The sequence below is a fragment of the Salmo salar genome, chromosome 10 (assembly GCF_965601325.2).
Source record: "Salmo salar chromosome 10, fSalSal1, whole genome shotgun sequence".
In the NCBI taxonomy this organism is placed as follows: domain Eukaryota; kingdom Metazoa; phylum Chordata; class Actinopteri; order Salmoniformes; family Salmonidae; genus Salmo; species Salmo salar.
In genome coordinates this window covers 107,027,405-107,047,392 of record NC_138300.1, presented here as the reverse complement: position 1 = coordinate 107,047,392, position 19,988 = coordinate 107,027,405, and the positions used below count along the sequence as shown (strand labels likewise).

At 43.7% G+C, this 19,988-nt stretch overlaps 1 protein-coding gene across 3 annotated transcripts in view; it reads right to left on the bottom strand.

Annotated features, from left to right (window-relative positions):
• LOC106561377 (FYVE, RhoGEF and PH domain-containing protein 4) overlaps positions 1–19,988 on the bottom strand; it is a 108,445-nt gene that overhangs the window by 58,996 nt on the left and 29,461 nt on the right. Inside the window, exon 1 of one of the 3 annotated variants that reach the window (XM_014125259.3) lies at positions 1,915–2,286. The exons of the other annotated variants lie outside the window; for them this stretch is intronic. The gene's annotated coding sequence lies outside the window, so the exon portion shown is untranslated. Of the gene's footprint in view, positions 1–1,914; positions 2,287–19,988 lie in introns of those variants that run through there. 3 annotated transcript variants of the gene reach the window in all.

Here is a 19,988-nt window from a genome sequence, read left to right as displayed (position 1 = left end):
TGAGAGCATGAAGGACTAGGGAAATGATTGAGTTCAACATGAATGACTGGAGGCAGTGAACCCTTCAGCAATCCTCACAGTGGAGGAGGAGAGCATGCACAGAATGTTCCAGATATCTACATGCAGCCTGGAAGCAGGCCTGGAGGCTAGGGTGTTAATATGTGTGTGTGTGTGTGTGTGTGTGTGTGTGTGTGTGTGTGTGTGTGTGTGTGTGTGTGTGTGTGTGTGTGTGTGAGAGAGAGATCCATATTCTGTGCTGCTAACTGTGTCATAAAAGGATGAGTTGAAAATATGGTTTCATTATGTTTGACATTTCCCACCACATCTGAAGTTCCTCTTTCATGGTTACTTATTTACTGTCTTGTTCCCCTAAGTCAACTTAGGTCTATTATAAACCTTAACAGAATGACATCCTCATTGATCCAACCCACTCAGCTAACTATTGTTTGATTGGGCACTTCCTAGGAGAGTGCCATAGTGTCAGTCAGTATCATAAGCATCCTCATGCTCTCTCTCGTTCCGACACGGTGAAAGACAAAGCTCCACAGAGCTCAATGACACCCTCTACCAAAGAAACTGATGACTATGGTGCTGCTGTTTCTGGAGGCACTGACTGTGTATTCCGACTGTGTATTCCGACTGTGTATTCCGACTGTGTATTCCGACTGTGTATTCTGGCCCTGGAGTTAAAAGAGGGATGAAAAGTGTGAACATGAGGAAGAGAGAAGAGGTGGATATCAAACCAACCACTGCCGAACCCCTGACAACACACACACACACACACACACACACACACACACACACACACACACACACACACACACACACACACACACACACACACACACACACACACACACACACACACACACACACACACACACACACACACAGTGCTGCATTCATTGTGTTGTCTGATAAAGATCTTAACACCCCTCCCCTCTCTGCTCCTCTTTAGATGTGCTGCTCCCTCAGTTTAATCTCATTTCTGGTCACAGTGGGCCTCCCTCCTGCCCCAGCAGCCTCCCTGCCCCCACTTACCCCAACCCCTACTAGTCTGAACTCCCAGCCTTCAGCCCCGAGATTCCCTGCATGCCTGTCGCTACTACACAACAGGGACCACTAAGAGTTCAGTCTCAGCATGGGAGTCCACAGCTACAGCTGTATTTTACTAAGTAATGGTTTCAGCTGTTAGCGTATCTATCGCAGTCAGGTAGAGCTGGAGTTCAGCCTACACAGCAGGAGGAGTTGATGGCTTCACAAACACCAGGGAAAAGCTAATAGTTGAAGCCAAACATGTTGAGTCTGACAGCCTGTGATACAGCACAAACAGCAGGGTGAGCTAGCAGCTTCAGCTACAGCAGATTCAGCTACAGCAGGCTACATGCAGCCGGTGAGGCTAACACCTCTGCTACAGCACACCACAGGGACAGATAAGGGCTTCAGCCAAGGATAGCCAAGAAAGATAACTGCAGTCATCCTCTGTGTGTGTTAGTATGCATGTATGCAAATCACATGTGTGTGTTTTGCATGTATACTGCAGTTGTGTTCTACTGAGAGAGGCTGCAGCTGCGGGGTGTTCACCCAACAAACAAAGCCTGCGAGTGCCTCAATAACCCTCCAGTACAGCCACAACACACACACACACACACACACACACACACACACACACACACACACACACACCACACACACACACACACACACACACACACACACTCTGTGTGTCACCAGACTAACAACAACCCCACGGTTTACCTCAGTATTCGGTAGCAGTACACTGCTCCTCTCTCTGCTCTGGGACTGGTGATAAACACCTGTCTGTCTACTACAGCTGTGAACACAGCGTTGTGGCTCTAGACTGCTACAGTACTACAGAGCTTCAGTCCTTCTAAAAGAGAAAAATCCACTGACCTGAGACCAGGCTTCCGCTAGTCAAGACTGGGTCTGTGTGTCAGAATCGACAGCTACCGTTCACATAGATGATGGGATATCCTTCTCCTTGTTACACAACAGCCAGAATGAAGAGAAAAACGACCTCTCCCTCTCTCATTCCCGCCGTTCCTCTTTCTCCTCCCTCTCTCATTCCCTCCGTTCCTCTAGCTCTCGCAGACACACATAGGCAGGTTCAGGCTTGCGCTAAGCTGCTTTCGCCTCATTCTCTCGCTCTCGCTCTCTCTCTCCACTTCCTCCTTTCTTTCCTTCCTCTCTTCTGTGTTTCCAGTCTGTAGTGCGTGAAGATAATCACATTCCAGCGGAGACAGGGCATATGGCGGGGGAACGCTACCCACAGTAAAGCCCCCTCTGTCTGTCTGTCTGTCTGTCTGTCTGTCTGTCTGTCTGTCTGTCTGTCTGTCTGTCTGTCTGTCTGTCTGTCTGTCTGTCTGTCTGTCTGTCTGTCTGTCTGTCTTGCGCGGACAATCAGCTCTATTGTGTGGGAGGAGGGGAGGGCCAGAGAGCCAATGGCTCTCATCTGCTGCTGCTGCTGCTACCGCTGCTGCTGCTACCGCTGCTGCTGCTACCGCTGCTACCGCTGCTACCGCTGCTGCCGCTACCTCTGCTACCACTTCTACCGCTGCTACCACTGCTACCGCTGCTGCCGCTGCTGCTGCTAACATTGCTGCTGCTACCACTGCTACCGCTGCTGCTGCTACCACTTCTACCGCTGCTGCCGCTACCACTGCTACCGCTGCTGCTGCTACCACTGCTACCACTTCTACCGCTGCTGCCGCTACCACTGCTACCGCTGCTGCTACCACTGCTGCTGCTACCGCTGCTACTACCGCTGCTGCCGCTTCCGCTGCTGCTACTACCGCTACCGCTGCTGCTACCACTGCTGCTGCTACCACTGCTACCGCTGCTGCCGCTGCTGCTGCTAACATTGCTGCTGCTACCACTGCTACCGCTGCTGCCGCTACCACTGCTACCGCTGCTGCTGCTACCACTGCTACCACTTCTACCGCTGCTGCCGCTACCACTGCTACCGCTGCTGCTACCACTGCTGCTGCTACCGCTGCTACTACCGCTGCTGCCGCTTCCGCTGCTGCTACTACCGCTACCGCTGCTGCTACCACTGCTGCTGCTACCACTGCTACCGCTGCTGCCGCTTCCACTGCTGCTACTACCGCTGCTGCTGCTACCACTGCTACCGCTGCTACCACTGCTGCTACCACTGCTGCTGCTACCACTGCAACCACTGCTACCGCTGCTCCTACCACTGCTCCTACCACTGCTGCTGCTACCACTGCTACCGCTGCTGCCGCTTCCGCTGCTGCTACTGCTACTACCACTGCTACTACCAGTCAGAGTAGTGTGTGGGGGATTGGGCAATGAAGAGATTTAATTCCCCCTACTCCAGTCCCATGGAATTAGAAACAAATGCTACGACGTCACTCACAACCATAGACTGAATAAGGAGAAAACCCCATTGTTGGCCAGAGGGCCACTGTTATGATATGGTGAATAAGGGGGAAAAGTGTTGTCATGTGTGATCTGTTGTGAACCCACAATGCCTGAGAACATGACCTATGGGTCGGCCAAGTGTTACTGCTACAGTTTTGCAACACACACACACACACACACACACACACACACACACACACACACACACACACACACACACACACACACACACACACACACACACACACACACACACACACACACACACACACACACACACACACACACACACGCGCACACACACACACACACACACACACACCTGTCTGCCCTTTAGGGACATCATTCAGCCTGGCAGGCTCGACACTCCTGACCTGACCTCCTTATTCCTCCACTCCTCTCTTTCATCTCATCTCTCTCTCTACTCTCCATCTCTCCTCTCATCTACTTCCCCAGTTAGACACTGAGCCTGGGGCTGGTAGTCCTCTCATTACATTTTACATTTACATTACATTACATTTACGTCATTTAGCAGACGCTCATCTCATAGACCTTCTATTGTTAACCTCTCTCTCTACCCATTGGTCTGGTCACACTGTTTCCTGAATGACAGAGAGAACCACACAACAGAGCAGTCACAATCCAGGGCCACCAGCGCTCTCCCCCAACCTGGCAGCACACCTCTTTATTAAGGCACAGTGCCACTAGTGACAGGAGGGGGCCTCATCAAACCCAGAGAACAGTAACCACGTCAAGACACTAACATCCTCTCTCCCACTGCCTCATACAAAGCACTGCCCATTTGTGTGAATATATGTGTGTGTGTGTGTGTGTGTATACATATGCCAGACCTCAGAGCCCAGACGCTGGGGGAATAGAGCCACTCTCTTACAGCCTTACTTGTGTTTTACTAGAGAGCCATTACTGCCGTCAGGTCAGCCCTCACTGCTCTGAGGGGATCACAGGCTTGCAGTCATGGAGACAAGAGGGACCATGTGCCTGGCTCAATGTGTGTGTGTGTGTGTGTGTGTGTGTGTGTGTGGGCCATAAACACCCCTATATTATAGACATTAGGAGTGTGTCTAACAGAGATGAGAGACTGGGGTAGGCTGGGGTAGCCTTTCTATATAATTATATATGAATATAATTTTCTTTCTGCTCCTGCTGCCTCACGGCTCAATGGACTCACATAGGAACCGGCAGCAATTGTATGTAAAACCTTGTCAAGTACTGGAAATCATGATACTTTAGTATCAAATCAAATTTTATTTGTCACATGTGCCCTATACAACAGGTGACCTTACCATGAAATGCTTACTTACAAGCCCTTAAGAAAGAGTTAAGAAAATATTTACTAAATAAACTTTAGTAGATTTTTGGGGGGGAAAAAATTCAAAAGTAAGACAAGAAAATTACATAACAATAACGAGGCTATATACATGGGGTACCGGTACCGAGTCAATGTGTGGGTGTACAGGTTAGTCAAGATAATCTGTAAAGTGACTATGCATAGATAATAACCAGCAAGTAGCAGCAGTGTAAAATGGAAATAGTCCGGGTGGCCATTTAATTAATTGTTCAGTAGTCTTATGGCTGCAAAGGAGCCTTTGGTCCTAGATTTGGCGCTCCGGTATTGCTTGCTGTGAGGTAGCAGAGAAAACAGTCTATGACTTGGGTGACTGGAGTCTTTGAGAATTTTTTGGACCTTCCTCTGACACCGCCTAGTGTATAGGTCCTGGATGTCAGGAAGCTTGGCCCCAGTGATGTACTGGGCCGTACGCACTACCCTCTGTAGTGCCTTACGGTCAGATGCCAAGAAGTTGCCATACCAGGCGGTGATGCAACCGGTCAGAATGCTCTCAATGGTGCCGCTGTAGAACTTTTAAGGATCTGGGGACCCATGCCAAATCTTTTCAGTCTCCTGAGGGGGAAAAGGTGTTGTCGTGCCCTCTTCACAATTGTCTTGGTGTGTTTGGACCATGATAGTTCGTTGGTGATGTCGTGACTTTACTTTCATTAATCTGATGACTGTTATTTATCTAATCAACTAACTATGTTTAATTGTTAACCGATTAAATTAATTGTGTAACAATTAACTCATTAGGATTTGGGGCACCATGAGAGCGGTTGTTTAACCTGTTAGGGCTAGGGGGCAGCATTGACACGGCTGGATAAAAAACATACCCGATTTAATCTGGTTACCACTCCTACCCAGTAACTAGAATATGCATATACTTATTACATATGGATAGAAAACACCCAAAATTTTCTAAAACTGTTTGAATGGTGTCTGTGAGTATAACAGAACTCAAATGGCAGGTCAAAACCTGAGAGATTCCTTTACAGGAAGTGGCCTGTCTGACCATTTGTTGAACTTCTTTTCCATCTCTATCATTTACTAAGGATCTCTGCTCTAACGTGACACTTCCCACGTCGTCCATAGGCGCTCAGAGCCCGGGAAAAAACAGAATGTCGTCATTCCAGCCCCAGGCTGAAACACATTATCGCCTTTCTCAAGTGGCCGATCAAGGGACACTGGCTTATGCGCGTGACCCCGACCGCCCCCGCCTTTGGGATTTTTTCCTCTGTTTGCCGAAAAGGAGATTCCCTGTCGGAATATTATCGCTTTTCTACGAGAAAAATGTCGTAAAAATTGATTTTAAACAGCGGTTGACATGCTTCGAAGTACGGTAATGGAATACTTAGAATTTTATTGTCACGAATTGCGCCATGCACGTGACACTTCTTTACTATTTCGGATAGTGTCTGGAACGCACTAACAAAACGCCGCTATTCGGATATAACGATGGATTATTTTGGACCAAACCAACATTTGTTATTGAAGTAGCAGTCCTGGGTGTGCATTCTGACGAAGACAACAAAAGGTAATGAAACTTTTATAATAGTAAATATGATTATGGTGAGTGCTAAACTTGCCGGGTGTCTAAATAGCGAGCCCGTGATGCCTGGGCTATGTACTTAGAATATTGCAAAATGTGCTTTCACCAAAAAGCTATTTTAAAATCGGACATATCGAGTGCATAGAGGAGGTCTGTATCTATAATTCTTAAAATAATTGTTATGCTTTTTGTGAACGTTTATCGTGAGTAATTTAGTAAAATGTTAGCGAATTCCTCGGAAGTTTGCGGGGGGTATGCTAGTTCTGAACGTCACATGCTAATGTAAAAAGCTGGTTTTTGATATAAATATGAACTTGATTGAACAAAACATGCATGTATTGTATAACATAATGTCCTAGGGTTGTCATCTGATGAAGATCATCAAAGGTGAGTGCTGCATTTAGCTGTCTTCTGGGTTTTGGTGACATTATATGCTGGCTTGAAAAATGGGTGTCTGATTATTTCTGGCTTGGTACTCTGCTGACATAATCTAATGTTTTGCTTTCGTTGTAAAGCCTTTTTGAAATCGGACAGTGTGGTTAGATTAACGAGAGTCTTGTCTTTAAATGGCTGTAAAATAGTCATATGTTTGAGAAATTGAAGTAATAGGATTTTTAAGGTTTTGAAAATCGCGCCACAGGATAGCAGTGGCTGTTACGTAGGTGGGACGAATTCGTCCCGCCTAGCCTAGAGAGGTTAAAGAGTCACCATCTCCCGAATTAAACTCTGAAAGGTCTTTACTTATCACATCGATAAAACAGTCAATGTATTAAATCATAACATCGTATCATATCATCATTCTGAACAGTTGTAACCTCCTGCATCTGCAAAAACCCCAGCCTTACTTATAATTCAGTACTACACAAATTGGGTTAATTATTTATTTACTAGCTAACTAAATGATAACACAGGATAAACATACACACTTATCGTTGATACATTTTAGGAACTGCTCTCACAGTAATCATATACTTTGCACATGAACCGCTGCCCGTTTGGAGTAAGAAATAATTTATGTATTTACATGTCAATGTCTTTGTTTGCCGTGTATCTATGTCAGAACCAAGCCTACTTAGAAAGGGTGTTGGGTTGGGCCTTTCCCGCGGCACGCTTGTAATGCTCTGATTGTCCAAAAGGGTTACATAGTAATGAAGTTACATAGTAATAAAATATCGCAATACATATATTGGCAATTAAGTATCGTGATAATATTGTAATGTGAGATTCTTGGCAATTGCCATCCTTAATTTCAGTGTGGCTAAAATATCATCTTGATGAAGTTTATCAGTAATAAATATTGAGTCTTGATGAAGTTACGCAGTAATAAAACATTGAGTCTTAATGAAGTTACGCAGTAATAAAACATTGAGTCTTGATGAAGATACGCAGTAATAAAACATTGAGTCTGGCATTTCAATGAAGACAGATAGTGGATAGAGCAGCAGACTCCGGAAGTGCCTTTGGGGAGTTCATAATTTCACATGAGAATGACTGAGATGAAAGTCAAACATCTGGCTTCCTCATTTGAATATTATGTCAAAAAATGGAATACTAAAGCAGGCCCATCACTCACTGTCTTAACAGTGCTGTTAAATGTCACCATGGCAACTAAGGGTCGCCTTGACAATAATCAATGAAAATGTAGACTCAGAGAACCATCTCCATACCTGTTTTGAACTGCAGTGCATATACACACACACTGTACTGTATAGGCATGAAATGAAATACAAAACACACGCAGACGCACGCACAGGCACACACACACACACACACACACACACAGACACACAAACACACACACACACTCACTGCTTGCTTGTAGATACAGATGTCTGATCTTAACTTGATGCTTCAGGAAATTTAAACGAGCCTCGTGAGTAGCAGAAAATGTGCATTTATTTCTCCCCATGCGGGGGCAGTCGAGTCATTGCGATCAGGCTTGCTATCAAAATTATGCTCGCTCTCGCTTGCTAAAATGCTAGGCCTAGGTCCTATTACTGCAACATTGAAATGTACAAAATGCATCTGAAATGTAGCCATACACATCAACAACTCTCATTTTATATAGCTTAATAACACAAGATAGATACTGGTCTCCACTAGGCAACGACAGACAAGTGTCTAGTTTATCCTAAGGTCATGAATGAACTATAAATGTATTTCAAGTGTGGCCTGGTCTAGCGGTTAGAGCCACGGCCTTCAGCGTGCACATATAGGCCTGCCTTCTGGCACAAATAACTAAATCCCCCCATTGACTTGATGTAGCCACACATTTCAAATATGGACAGTCCAGAGTTGTTTTACACCCAATCTTGATAAGGAATGACCAAACCAGACACTTTTGGATAACATCAATATGAAACAAATCAAATAATAACAGTGGCTACACCAACATTAGTTTCCATTCATATAAAGTGTCAGGTATATAGTAGATTTGCCGTGGTAAATGAGGAAATACTTTATTTCTATTGTACAGAATGCTTGTCAAATACATACATCGTCTGTTCAAAAAGGACTAAGTTGTTATGATGACAATACCAACCAGATGGCGAACAAATCTTGAAAACCTTTGGTTGCAAGCATCTTTTAGGGAGCAGTAATGAGGTGCCAAATTATGATTGCAATTGAGATCAGCTGTGCGGATAAATTTAGAGCGTATTGATAATTTAACGAGACAAAAAAATAAAAAATTAACGGCGGACAGAAGTCTCCGCTTGGGATAGCATTTTCCAGGAGAATAAGGAATAACTTTGCGAAATGTAAGTATAACGTTTATTTATTCACCAAATTATGTTAACATTTCCAATAAATTACTTTCATATGAATTGTGAATTCAAATGTTGAGTAACTGTTGTTTATTAGCCCACGTCGGATGCTATAGCTAGCTAGCAGGCGATCTCATCCTGTTTATCGGCTGTTCAGTGATGAACAACTAAACCTAATCGTAGATTCAGCAATGTGACCCGGACTGTTTTTAAAATCATGAATTGGTGAACTTGTAGCCAGCTAAAGACACACAGCAAATAGTCTTATCTCCTTTCTTTTCAGGGACTACAGTGGGCACCTGATGGCGGTTCACTCCATTGTACTGGCTTGGCAGGAGAAAACAGTCCTGCCCGACTCGTTTGGAGGTTATACACTTTAAAATCTGATGAAAAACGTAGGAAATGCAGAGAGCTGTGTTCTGTTCAATCTTGACTTGTTAGCCAGCCAAGTTATTTGTGCATTATGTTGATGAGTTTGTTTTGCTAACTAGCTGCATGCAGCTAACGTTAGCTAACATTCTCTTGCCACTTTCCATTCCCTTATTGTGTTGCATCATTGGGGTTGGTGTAACTAATTAAAATTAGAGGCTACGCTATTCTTCTCTCACTGTAAACAACTTGACCAAGTAAAAAAATATGCATAATATGCAAAAAAATATGCTAAACGATTGCACATTAATACAGGTAATTGTGGCTTCAGTAACTTGAACCAGCACTGAAATTTGAGCAGTGAGGTTAATTTCTCCCCCATTGTCTCTGCTTGTTCCGGGTCGCAGGACATCCCACCCTGACACCATGCAGATGTGAAGAACTTCCCAGCCACCAGGATAATCACCATATCCCAGGATATTATTCAGGAGTATGCAACCTCACAATGATAGACAGAAATAGTCTCACCTATGTCACTGTTTATCATGCAGATTTATTTGTCAGGACCATTTTTATTTTTTTCACCTTTATTTAACCTGTTAGGGCTAGGGGGCAGTATTTGCACGGCTGGATAAAAAAAATGTACCCGATTTAATCTGGTTACTAATCCTACCCAGTAACTAGAATATGCATATACTTATTATATATGGATAGAAAACACTCTAAAGTTTCTAAAACTGTTTGAATGGTGTCTGTGAGTATAACAGAACTCATTTGGCAGGCAAAACCCTGAGACATTTTCTGACAGGAAGTGGATACCTGATGTGTTGTATTACCTTTAAACCTATGCCATTGAAAAACACAGGGGCTGAGGAATATTTTGGCACTTCCTATTGCTTCCACTAGATGTCACCAGCCTTTACAAAGTGTTTTGAGTCTTCTGGAGGGAGATCTGACCGAACAAGAGCCATGGAACGATGATGGCCCATTAGACACCTGGCGCGCGAGTTCATGTTGGGTACCCTCGTTCCAATACGTTATAAAAGAGTATGCATTCGTCCACCTTGAATATTATTCATGTTCTGGTTAAAAAAGGCCCTAATGATTTATGCTATACAACGTTTGACATGTTTGAACGAACGTAAATATATCCTCGTTCATGAAGTGAAGTCCGGCGGGCTTAGATCATGTGCTAACAAGACGGAGATTTTTGGACATAAATTATGAGCTTTTTTGAACAAAACTACATTCGTTATGGACCTGTGATACCTGGAAGTGACATCTGATGAAGAGAATCAAAGGTAATGGATTATTTACATAGTATTTTCGATTTTAGATCTCCCCAACATGACGACTAGTCTGTATCGCAACGCGTATTTTTCTGGGCGCAGTGCTCAGATTATTGCAAAGTGTGATTTCCCAGTAAGGTTATTTTTAAATCTGGCAAGTTGATTGCGTTCAAGAGATGTAAATCTATAATTCTTTAAATGACAATATAATATTTTACCAATGTTTTCTAATTTTAATTATTTAATTTGTGATGCTGACTTGACTGCCGGTTATTGGAGGGAAACGATTTCCTCAACATCAATGCCATAGTAAAACGCTGTTTTTGGATATAAATATGAACTTGATAGAACTAAAAATGCATGCATTGTCTAACATAATGTCCTAGGAGTGTCATCTGATGGAGATTGTAAAAGGTTAGTGCATCATTTTAGCTGGTTTTATGGTTTTGGTGACCCTGTCTTTGAATTGACAAAACATTACACACAACTCTTGTAAATGTACTGTCCTAACATACTCTAAATTTATGCTTTCGCCGTAAAACCTTGTTGAAATCGTAAAACGTGGTTAGATTAAGGAGATGTTTATCTTTCAAAGGGTGTAAAATAGTTGTATGTTTGAAAAATTTGAATTTTGACATTTATTTGGATTCAAATTTGCCGCTCTTGAAATGCACCTGCTGTTGATGGAGTGCACCACGGGTGGGACGCCTGCGTCCCACCTAGCCCATAGAGGTTAACCAGGTAGGCTAGGTGAGAACAAGTTCTCATTTACAACTGCGACCTGGCCAAGATAAAGCATAGCAGTTCGACAAAATAGAACAATACAGAGTTACACATGGAATAAACAAATATACAGTCAATAACACAGTAGAGAAAAAGTATATATACAGTGTGTGCAAATGAGGTAAGATAAGGGAGGTAAGGCAATAAATAGGCCATAGTGGCGAGGTAATTACAATTTAGCAATTAAACACTGGAGTGATAGCTGTGCAGGAGATGAATGCGCAAGTAGAGATACTAGGGTGCAAAGGAGCAAAATAAATAAATAAATAAATACAGTATGGGGATGAGGTAGTTGGATGGGCAATTTACAGATGGGCTACGTACAGGTGCAATGATCTGTGAGCTGCTCTGACAGCTGGTGCTTGAAGCTAGTGAAGGAGAAATGAGTCTCCAGCTTCAGTGATTTTTGCAGTTCGTTCCAGTCATTGGCAGCAGAGAACTGGAAGGAAAGGCGGCCAAATGAGGAATTGGCTTTGGGGGTGACCAGTGAAATATACCTGCTGGAGCGCGTGCTGCGGCTGTGTGCTGCTATGGTGACCAGTGAACTGAGATAAGGCGGGGCTTTACCTAGCAAAGACTTGTAGATGACCTGGAGCCAGCGGGTTTGGCGACGAGTATGAAGCGAGGGCCAGCCAATGAGAGTGTACAGGTCGCAGTGGTGGGTATTATATGGGGCTCTGGTGACAAAATGGATGGCACTGTGATAGACTGCATCCAATTTGTTGAGTAGCGTGTTGGAGGCTATTTTGTAAATTACATCGCCGAAGTCGAGGATCGGTAGGTTAGTCGGTTTTACGAGGGTATGTTTGGCAGCATGAGTGAAGGATGCTTTGTTGCTTAATAGGAAGCCGTTTCTAGATTTAATTTTGGATTGGAGATGCTTAATGTGGGTCTGGAAGGAGAGTTTACAGTCTAACCAGACACCTAGGTATTTGTAGTTGTCCACATATTCTAAGTCAGAACCATCCAGAGTAGTGATGCTGGACGGGCGGGCAGGTGCGGGCAGCAATCGGTTGAAGAGCATGCATTTAGTTTTACTAGCATTTAAGAGCAGTTAGAGGCCTCGGAAGGAGAGTTGTATGGCATTGAAGCTCGTCTGGAGGTTAGTTAGCACAGTGTCCAAAGAAGGGCCAGAAGTATACAGACTGGTGTTGTCTGCGTAGAGGTGGATAAGAGAATCACCAGCAGCAAGAGTGACATCATTGACGTATACAGAGAAGAGAGTCGGCCCGAGAATTGAACCCTGTGGCACCCCCATAGAGACTGCCAGAGGTCCAGACAACAGGCCCTCCAATTTGACCCACTGAACTCCATCAGAGAAGTAGTTGGTGAAGCAGGTGACGCAGTCATTTGAGAAACCAAGGCTGTTGAGTCTGCCAATAAAATGTGAGTCGAAAGTCTTGGCCAGGTCGATGAATACGGCTGCACAGTATTGTCTCTTTTCGATGGCGGTTATGATATCGTTTAGGACTTTGAGCGTGGCTGAGGTGCACCCATGACCAGCTCGGAAACCAGATTGCATAGCGGAGAAGGTATGGTGGGATTCGAAATGATCAGTCATCTGTTTGTTAACTTGGCTTTCGAAGACCTTGGAAAGGCAGGGTAGGATAGATATAGGTCTCTAGCAGTTTGGGTCTAGAGTGTCTCCCCCTTTGAAGAGGGGGATGACCGCGGCAGCTTTCCAATCTTTGGGGATCTCAGACGATACAAAAGAGAGATTGAACAGGCTAGTAATAGGGGTTGCAAACAATTTCGGCAGATCATTTTAGAAAGAGGGTCCAGATTGTCTAGCCCGGCTGATTTGTAGGGGTCCAGATTTTGCAGCTCTTTCAGAACATCAGCTATCTGGATTTGGGTGAAGGAGAAATGGGGGAGGCTTGGGTGTGTTGCTGTGGGGGGTGCAGGGCAGTTGACCGGGGTAGGATAGCCAGGTGGAAAGCATGGCAGGCCGTAGAAAAATGCTTATTGAAATTCTCAATTATCGTGGATTTATCGGTGGTGACAGTGTTTCCTAGCCTCAGTGCAGTGGGCAGCTGGGAGGTGCTGCTCTTATTCTCCATGGACTTTACAGTGTCCCAGAACTTTTTTGAGTTTGTGCTACAGGATGCAAATTTCTGTTTGAAAAAGCTAGCCTTAGCTTTCCTAAATGCCTGTGTATATTGGTCCTAACTTCCCTGAAAAGTTGCATATCACAGGGGCTATTTGATGCTAGTGCAGTACGCCACAGGATGTTTTTGTGCTGGTCCAGGGCAGTCAGGCCTGGAGTGAACCAAGAGCTATATCTGTTCCTGGTTATACATTTTTTGAATGGGGCATGCTTATTTAAGAGATGGTTAGGAAGGCACTTTTAAGGAATAACCAGGCATCCTCTACTGACGGGATGAGGTCAATGTCCTTCCAGGATACCCGGGCCAGGTCGATTAGAAAGGCCTGCTCACTGAGGTGTTTTAGGGAGCGTTTGACAGTGATGAGGGGTGGTCGTTTGACCGCAGACCCATTACGGATGCAGGCAATGAGGCAGTGGTCGCTGAGATCTTGGTTGAAGACAGCAGAGGTGTATTTGGAGGGCAAGTTGGTTAGGATGATATCTATGAGGGTGCCTGTGTTTACGGATTTGGGGTTGTACCTGGTAGGTTCATTGATAATTTGTGTGAGATTGAGGGCATCAAGCTTAGATTGTAGGATGGCCGGGGTGTTAAGCATGTTTCAGTTTAGGTCACCTAGCAGCACGAGCTCTGAAGTTAGATGGGGGCAATCAATTCACATATGGTGTCCAGGGCACAGCTGGGGGCAGAGGGTGGTCTATAGCAAGCGCAACGGTGAGAGACTTGTTTCTAGAAAGGTGGATTTTTAGAAGTAGAAGCTCGAATTGTTTGGGTACAGACCTGGATAGTAAGACAGAACTCTGCAGGCTATCTCTGCAGTAGATTGCCACTCTGCCCCCTTTGGCAGTTCTATCTTGTCGGAAAATGTTATAGTTAGGGATGGAAATTTCAGGGTTTTTGGTGGTCTTCCTAAGCCAGGATTCAGACACGGCTAGGACATCATGGTTGGCAGTGTGTGCTAAAGCGGTGAATAAAACAAACTTGGGGTAGAGGCTTCTAATGTTAATATGCATGAAACCAAGGCTTTTACAGTTACAGAAGTCAACAAATGAGAGCGATTGGGGAATGTGAGTGGAGCTAGGCACTGCAGGGCCTGGATTAACCTCTACATCACCAGAGGAACAGAGGAGGAGTATGATAAGGGTACGGATAAAGGCTATAAGAACTGGTCGTCTACTACGTTCAGAACAGAGAGTAAAAGGAGCAGGTTTCTGGGAGTGATAGAATATATTCAAGGCATAATGTACAGACAAAGGTATGGTAGGATGTGAATACAGTGGAGCTAAGCCTAGGCATAGAGTGACGATGAGAGAGATATTGTCTCTGCTTCAGGACAGAGACAGGAGTAGCCAGGATTAGCCACTCGGATTGCAGCTAGCTAGCTGCGATGATCCGGGTGAAAAGGTTCAGAGCTTGCGGTAGGAATCCGGGGATATGGAGAGAAAATAAGTCCGGTATGCTCTGGTTTGAATCGCGTTGTGCAAACTGGCGAGAGATTTCCGAGCTAGAGGTTAGCTGATGACCGCTAGCAGTGGTTAGCTGACTACTAGCTAGTAGCTAGTTAGCTGGCTAGCATCTGTTGGGGAATTCCGGTTTGAAAGTAAAGAAAAATACTTTAGAAAATAGTAGATCCATACCACATTGGGTGAGGCAGGTAACAGTACAGTATTTTGAAGTTGAGAATTAGAAAAATATAAAAAAGATATGCGAAGAAAAAATATCTAAGAAATATATACACGGGACACAGGACGAGGACAAAGACGTCTGACTGCTACGCCATCTTGGAACAATACATTGTAATTTATGAAGCTCATTCTAAAATACAGACGTCATTTCTGTCCTAGGGGATTGCACTGTGTGCAAGTCTTTAATTTAGACCACAATTAGTTGAATTAGGTGTTAGAGAAGGGCTGGAACAAAAACCTGTAAACTCCTGTTATGTGTATTAAAAAAACAGTGGCTGTCATGAAAATTTGCCATCATGTACTGAACAAGCTTACGAACGTTGGAGGTTAATTTCCTTGAGACGTTCTACACTTGGGAATAACTTATTTTGTACAATGGACTATGTTATAAGGACTCATGCACAGATACAGGAAAACCAAACGGTGTATTAAAAAAAAAAAAAAACAAGTACAAGTGTTGATGTCTACACATGTTTCTGGTTTTGAGGCTAGGGCATCAGGTGACGCAGCTCATCTGTGTAAGGAGAGAGAAAAGCATCAATAATATTACAATGCTGTATTCATTTAATTGAATATATATTCCTGTTTGATATGCATTTACAGTATATAATTACATTGGACATGTTATCCTTTATCACATGCCAGTATTTGTTTTGTATCCAATGCATTTAGCTTACAATAGGATGAAGTAGCCTAGGCCTAGTTAGATAGCTATCAAATAATATAAAACTATGTACAACATCAGTGTCATTTAAAAATATTACATTTTTTTTTTACATTTAAGTCATTTAGCAGACGCTCTTATCCAGAGCGACTTACAAATTGGTGCATTCACCAATTTATAATAAAAATATGCACAGGTGTGATATATGTATGAATTAATCACAACGCAAAAAACAGCAGCTCTAGTACAATATTAGCTTCACAGTGAAACACTACTATTCTGGCTATCAATCATTCTTAAACAGTCAGAAAAATTGTTTATTTAGCTATAGTATGTCAAAAAAACGATGGAGCAGCAGACTAAGCAATATGCAAGAAGAGGACCCTATACTGTAGGATAATTATTCTGGCCAGTGTCAAATTCCTTCATTAACAGGTACTGAGGAGATCGATTCTATTACTTGTTTGTGTGTGTGTGTATTCGTGTCAGATATTTCAATTTTGGGATAATTGTTGCACTAGTTGCTCACGCTGCTACAGTAGCTACAATGTGACTACAAACATCTGGCGCTCGGTGGAATGTGAATGCGTTATCACAGGATGCAGCCTTCCAATCCCGTCACTCCAAATGGCACTAACTACTGAAAAAGTGCTACCTACTAAGGTAGGTGCCTTTGGAGGCAGGTAGGCAGCAGCCTTTGGATTGGTTAAATAATAACAGTATGCTACACCAACACACTGGGTGCGAACTCGTGATGCTCGGAGTCAAAGCATGCTGCTCAGACCACTGCGCTATGGCAGTTCACAATGCGCTAGTAAGCCGTGACAATAATTGATGATACTTGATGGTATGAGGTCTGCTGGATTGCAGAGCCTTCCCCAAACCATAACCCCCTAGGTAAGGTACTGCATTGTATGGCCTACAAGCACAGCGTCTAGCTGCCCACTGGCGGTAATTATACATTTTAAATTAAAATCCTCCTACTGCAGGATTATTTTCCTCCTGCGACGAAATGGGTCATATTAAGATCTGACATATGTAAGCTCATCCTTCCTGTTTGCAGACAGAAATCATTTCATATATTTCTGTTGTCATACAGTGTGGATCTCAGCTTAGATCCTCACTGTATCTCTGAAACACACCACCACCACCACCCCCCCCCCCCCCCCCCCACACACACACACTGTTGATAAAAGAGCTGCAGTTATGTTGTTAAAATTCAGTGAATGAAACACGTCATTAAAATTCCTGCTCTGTGAGAGGCCTGGCAGATATCTGCCGTTAGTATAGGGTGACCAGACGTCCCCATTTTCCGGGGACAGTCCCCGTATTTGGTGGCCTGTCCCCGGCTGGAGTTAAAAACAGTTAAAAACAGACCTCAAAGTGAAATAATATTTTACGTGACAAGAAAGACCGGGCAGCAGAGCCTACCGGTTGACATCTCAATCGCATTGTGCTTGTTTTGGCCAACAGAGGGGGCTGCTCGCTATAGCAGCTTCATTCACTCTTCTTCTTCTTCTTCTTCTACTACTAACTACTTGCTCGTGCTACTTTTAGAGAATACTGCTGTGGAAAACACAGCCAGAAGCTAACAAGTGTCAGGTGAATCCATAACATCACCACAAACGTCTTTTCAAGAAAGGTAAGTTACAATCGTTTGAGATACTAGCTAGTGTTGTTATAATATCACAATTTATTATATAGATAGATGATCTGCTCTATAAGGTTTTAAATAGGTTATGCTAGCTAATGTTAACTATGTAGACTAAGTTAGCTAGCTAGGTTAGCTAGCTACTGTCATGGTAGCTAGGTTAAAAAACTTAAACATGAAAACATGCAGTGGACGGGCTTTTTTGAAAATATATTTTGAATTTTTCATGATAACATTAGCATAATGTTTTCTGTTAGAGAGTGGAGAGGAGGAAGACTGGTTAGGAAGAAGTGAAGGAGATAGAAGGAAAATATATGATTACAGAGCCTGCCAATTTATTATTCCAAACAATGTTTGAGATAAAATACAGAAATGAGGCAAGCAATGGGAATCTGTATTTTATCTAATAGTGTACTATTTATTATTAAAGATTGGAGAGGAAGGAGAAGAGAGTGAGAAGGAAAAATTAAGGGAGTAAAAGAGTGAAGCGAGGAGAGTGTAGAAGAGAGGTGGAAAGGTAAAGAGAAGGGAAGGAAGACGAGTGAAGAAAAGAGGAGAAAGATTGGAGAAGAAAAAGTTGAGAGTAAGAAGAGTGACACAAGGAGAGTGAAGAGCAGACAGAGGAGGTACAATGGCTCTTTACAAGAAACAGAAATGCCATTTTAGTGACATCATGGGAGGATTTCCATTTATACGCTCCGGTCAAGACGATTGAATGGTTCACTGCACCCTTTATAACTCCTCTTTTTCAATTGGCAGCGGCGGAAGAACGGCAGTGGTAGAACATCAACAGATGAAAAAGCATAAAGTCTAAGATTGGCCGTGTCGGTATGCCCTCTGTCAACACATTCTTCAAGAAGGTAGAGCCTTCCCAAGAAGAATATGATTTAGCTGTGCAGGAGGGTGTCTTTGCATACCCCACTATGCGACACAATCATAGTTACAGATCTATGGACTGCACAGCACATATGACATGGAAGCTTTATGAGCCAAAATTTGTATGTGCTAGGACAAAATGTGATGCCATAGTGAGTAACGTGTTAGCACCATGGGCAACTACTTTGGTAACACAGGACCTAGACCAGGTTGAATGTGTCCCTGTCCATTGATGCATCCAATAGTAGTCAGATATCATAAGATATATGATGGCAGCACATCTGTGGAAACAAAACTGCTTGATTTTGTTGAATTGAAAGGAGAAACAGCAGAGGAAATTGCAGCTGAGTTCCTGGTGGTCATCCAAAAATGTAACCTGGAAAAGTCATGGCATTCTCTGCCGACAACACAAATACCAACTTTGGAGGACTGAATAGGCTGGGGAGGGTCAATGTCCATACCAAAGTTAAAAATGCTCTGCAGCGGGAGGTGATTGGCTTAGGTTGTCCTGCCCACTTCATCCATAACACGGCCAGAACAGCTTTGAATATGATTCCCCTTGATGTTGAGTACCTGCTCAAAGATATTTTAATATTTTCACCGTTAGAGTAGAAAGACTGAAGAGCTTTTGTGAGTTATTTGGCCAGGAGTACCATAACATTTTAGGACACAGCAATGTTCGCTGGCTGTCCATGCTCCCTGCTCTAGAAAGAGTGCTGAAAATGTATGTGCCATTGAAATCCTTTTTTCTTTCTGAAGACAAATGCCCTGTTGTCCTGCGAACAATGTTTGAAGATCCACTGACTGAACTTTGGCTGGCCTTTGTCCATGGAAACCTGACCATATTCAGTGACACGATCAAGATGCTCAAAGGCCAGGACCGCTGTGCTGTGGAGTCAGCTGCAATTCTGAGAAACGTGAAGACAACTTCATTCTAGTTTTGGTCAGAGAACTTCTGAGAGAGCTAGAGGAAAATGGAGCAATGTCTAAAGAGAGCTTTCTCAAAACATCCCAATCATTCTTCACTACGGCTGTGAACTACTTGCAAGTATGGGGAAAGCACACAGAATCTAAAATATTTAGATTTTCTCCTTTTAAAAAGGCAACCTCAGAGTGAAGAGATCCAGAAGACAGCAGCCACACTGCAGAAAAAATGCCCCAATGTGACCATCAATGAGGATGCAATGTTTGACAAGGTTACTGGCCTGCAAGAGTTCCTAAAGGGGGATCGCTTGAAAAATGGAAAACATCTGAGACACTGCTTAGTCAGAGATGGAGCACGGTGGTTACCCACTTCAAAGAGAACGACATCCCACACACTAACCTGGCTGATTAGCGTCTGTTGTCATGTGCTTACCTGGAAGTAATGCACCAGTCGAGAGAGTGAATGATATATGGACAGCAGCAAGAAATAGGTTCACTGTTCCTACCATCAAGGCCATGCTTATTGTGAAGACAAACTTCAACCTCCCCTGCCAGGAGTTCATGGAGAAGCTGGC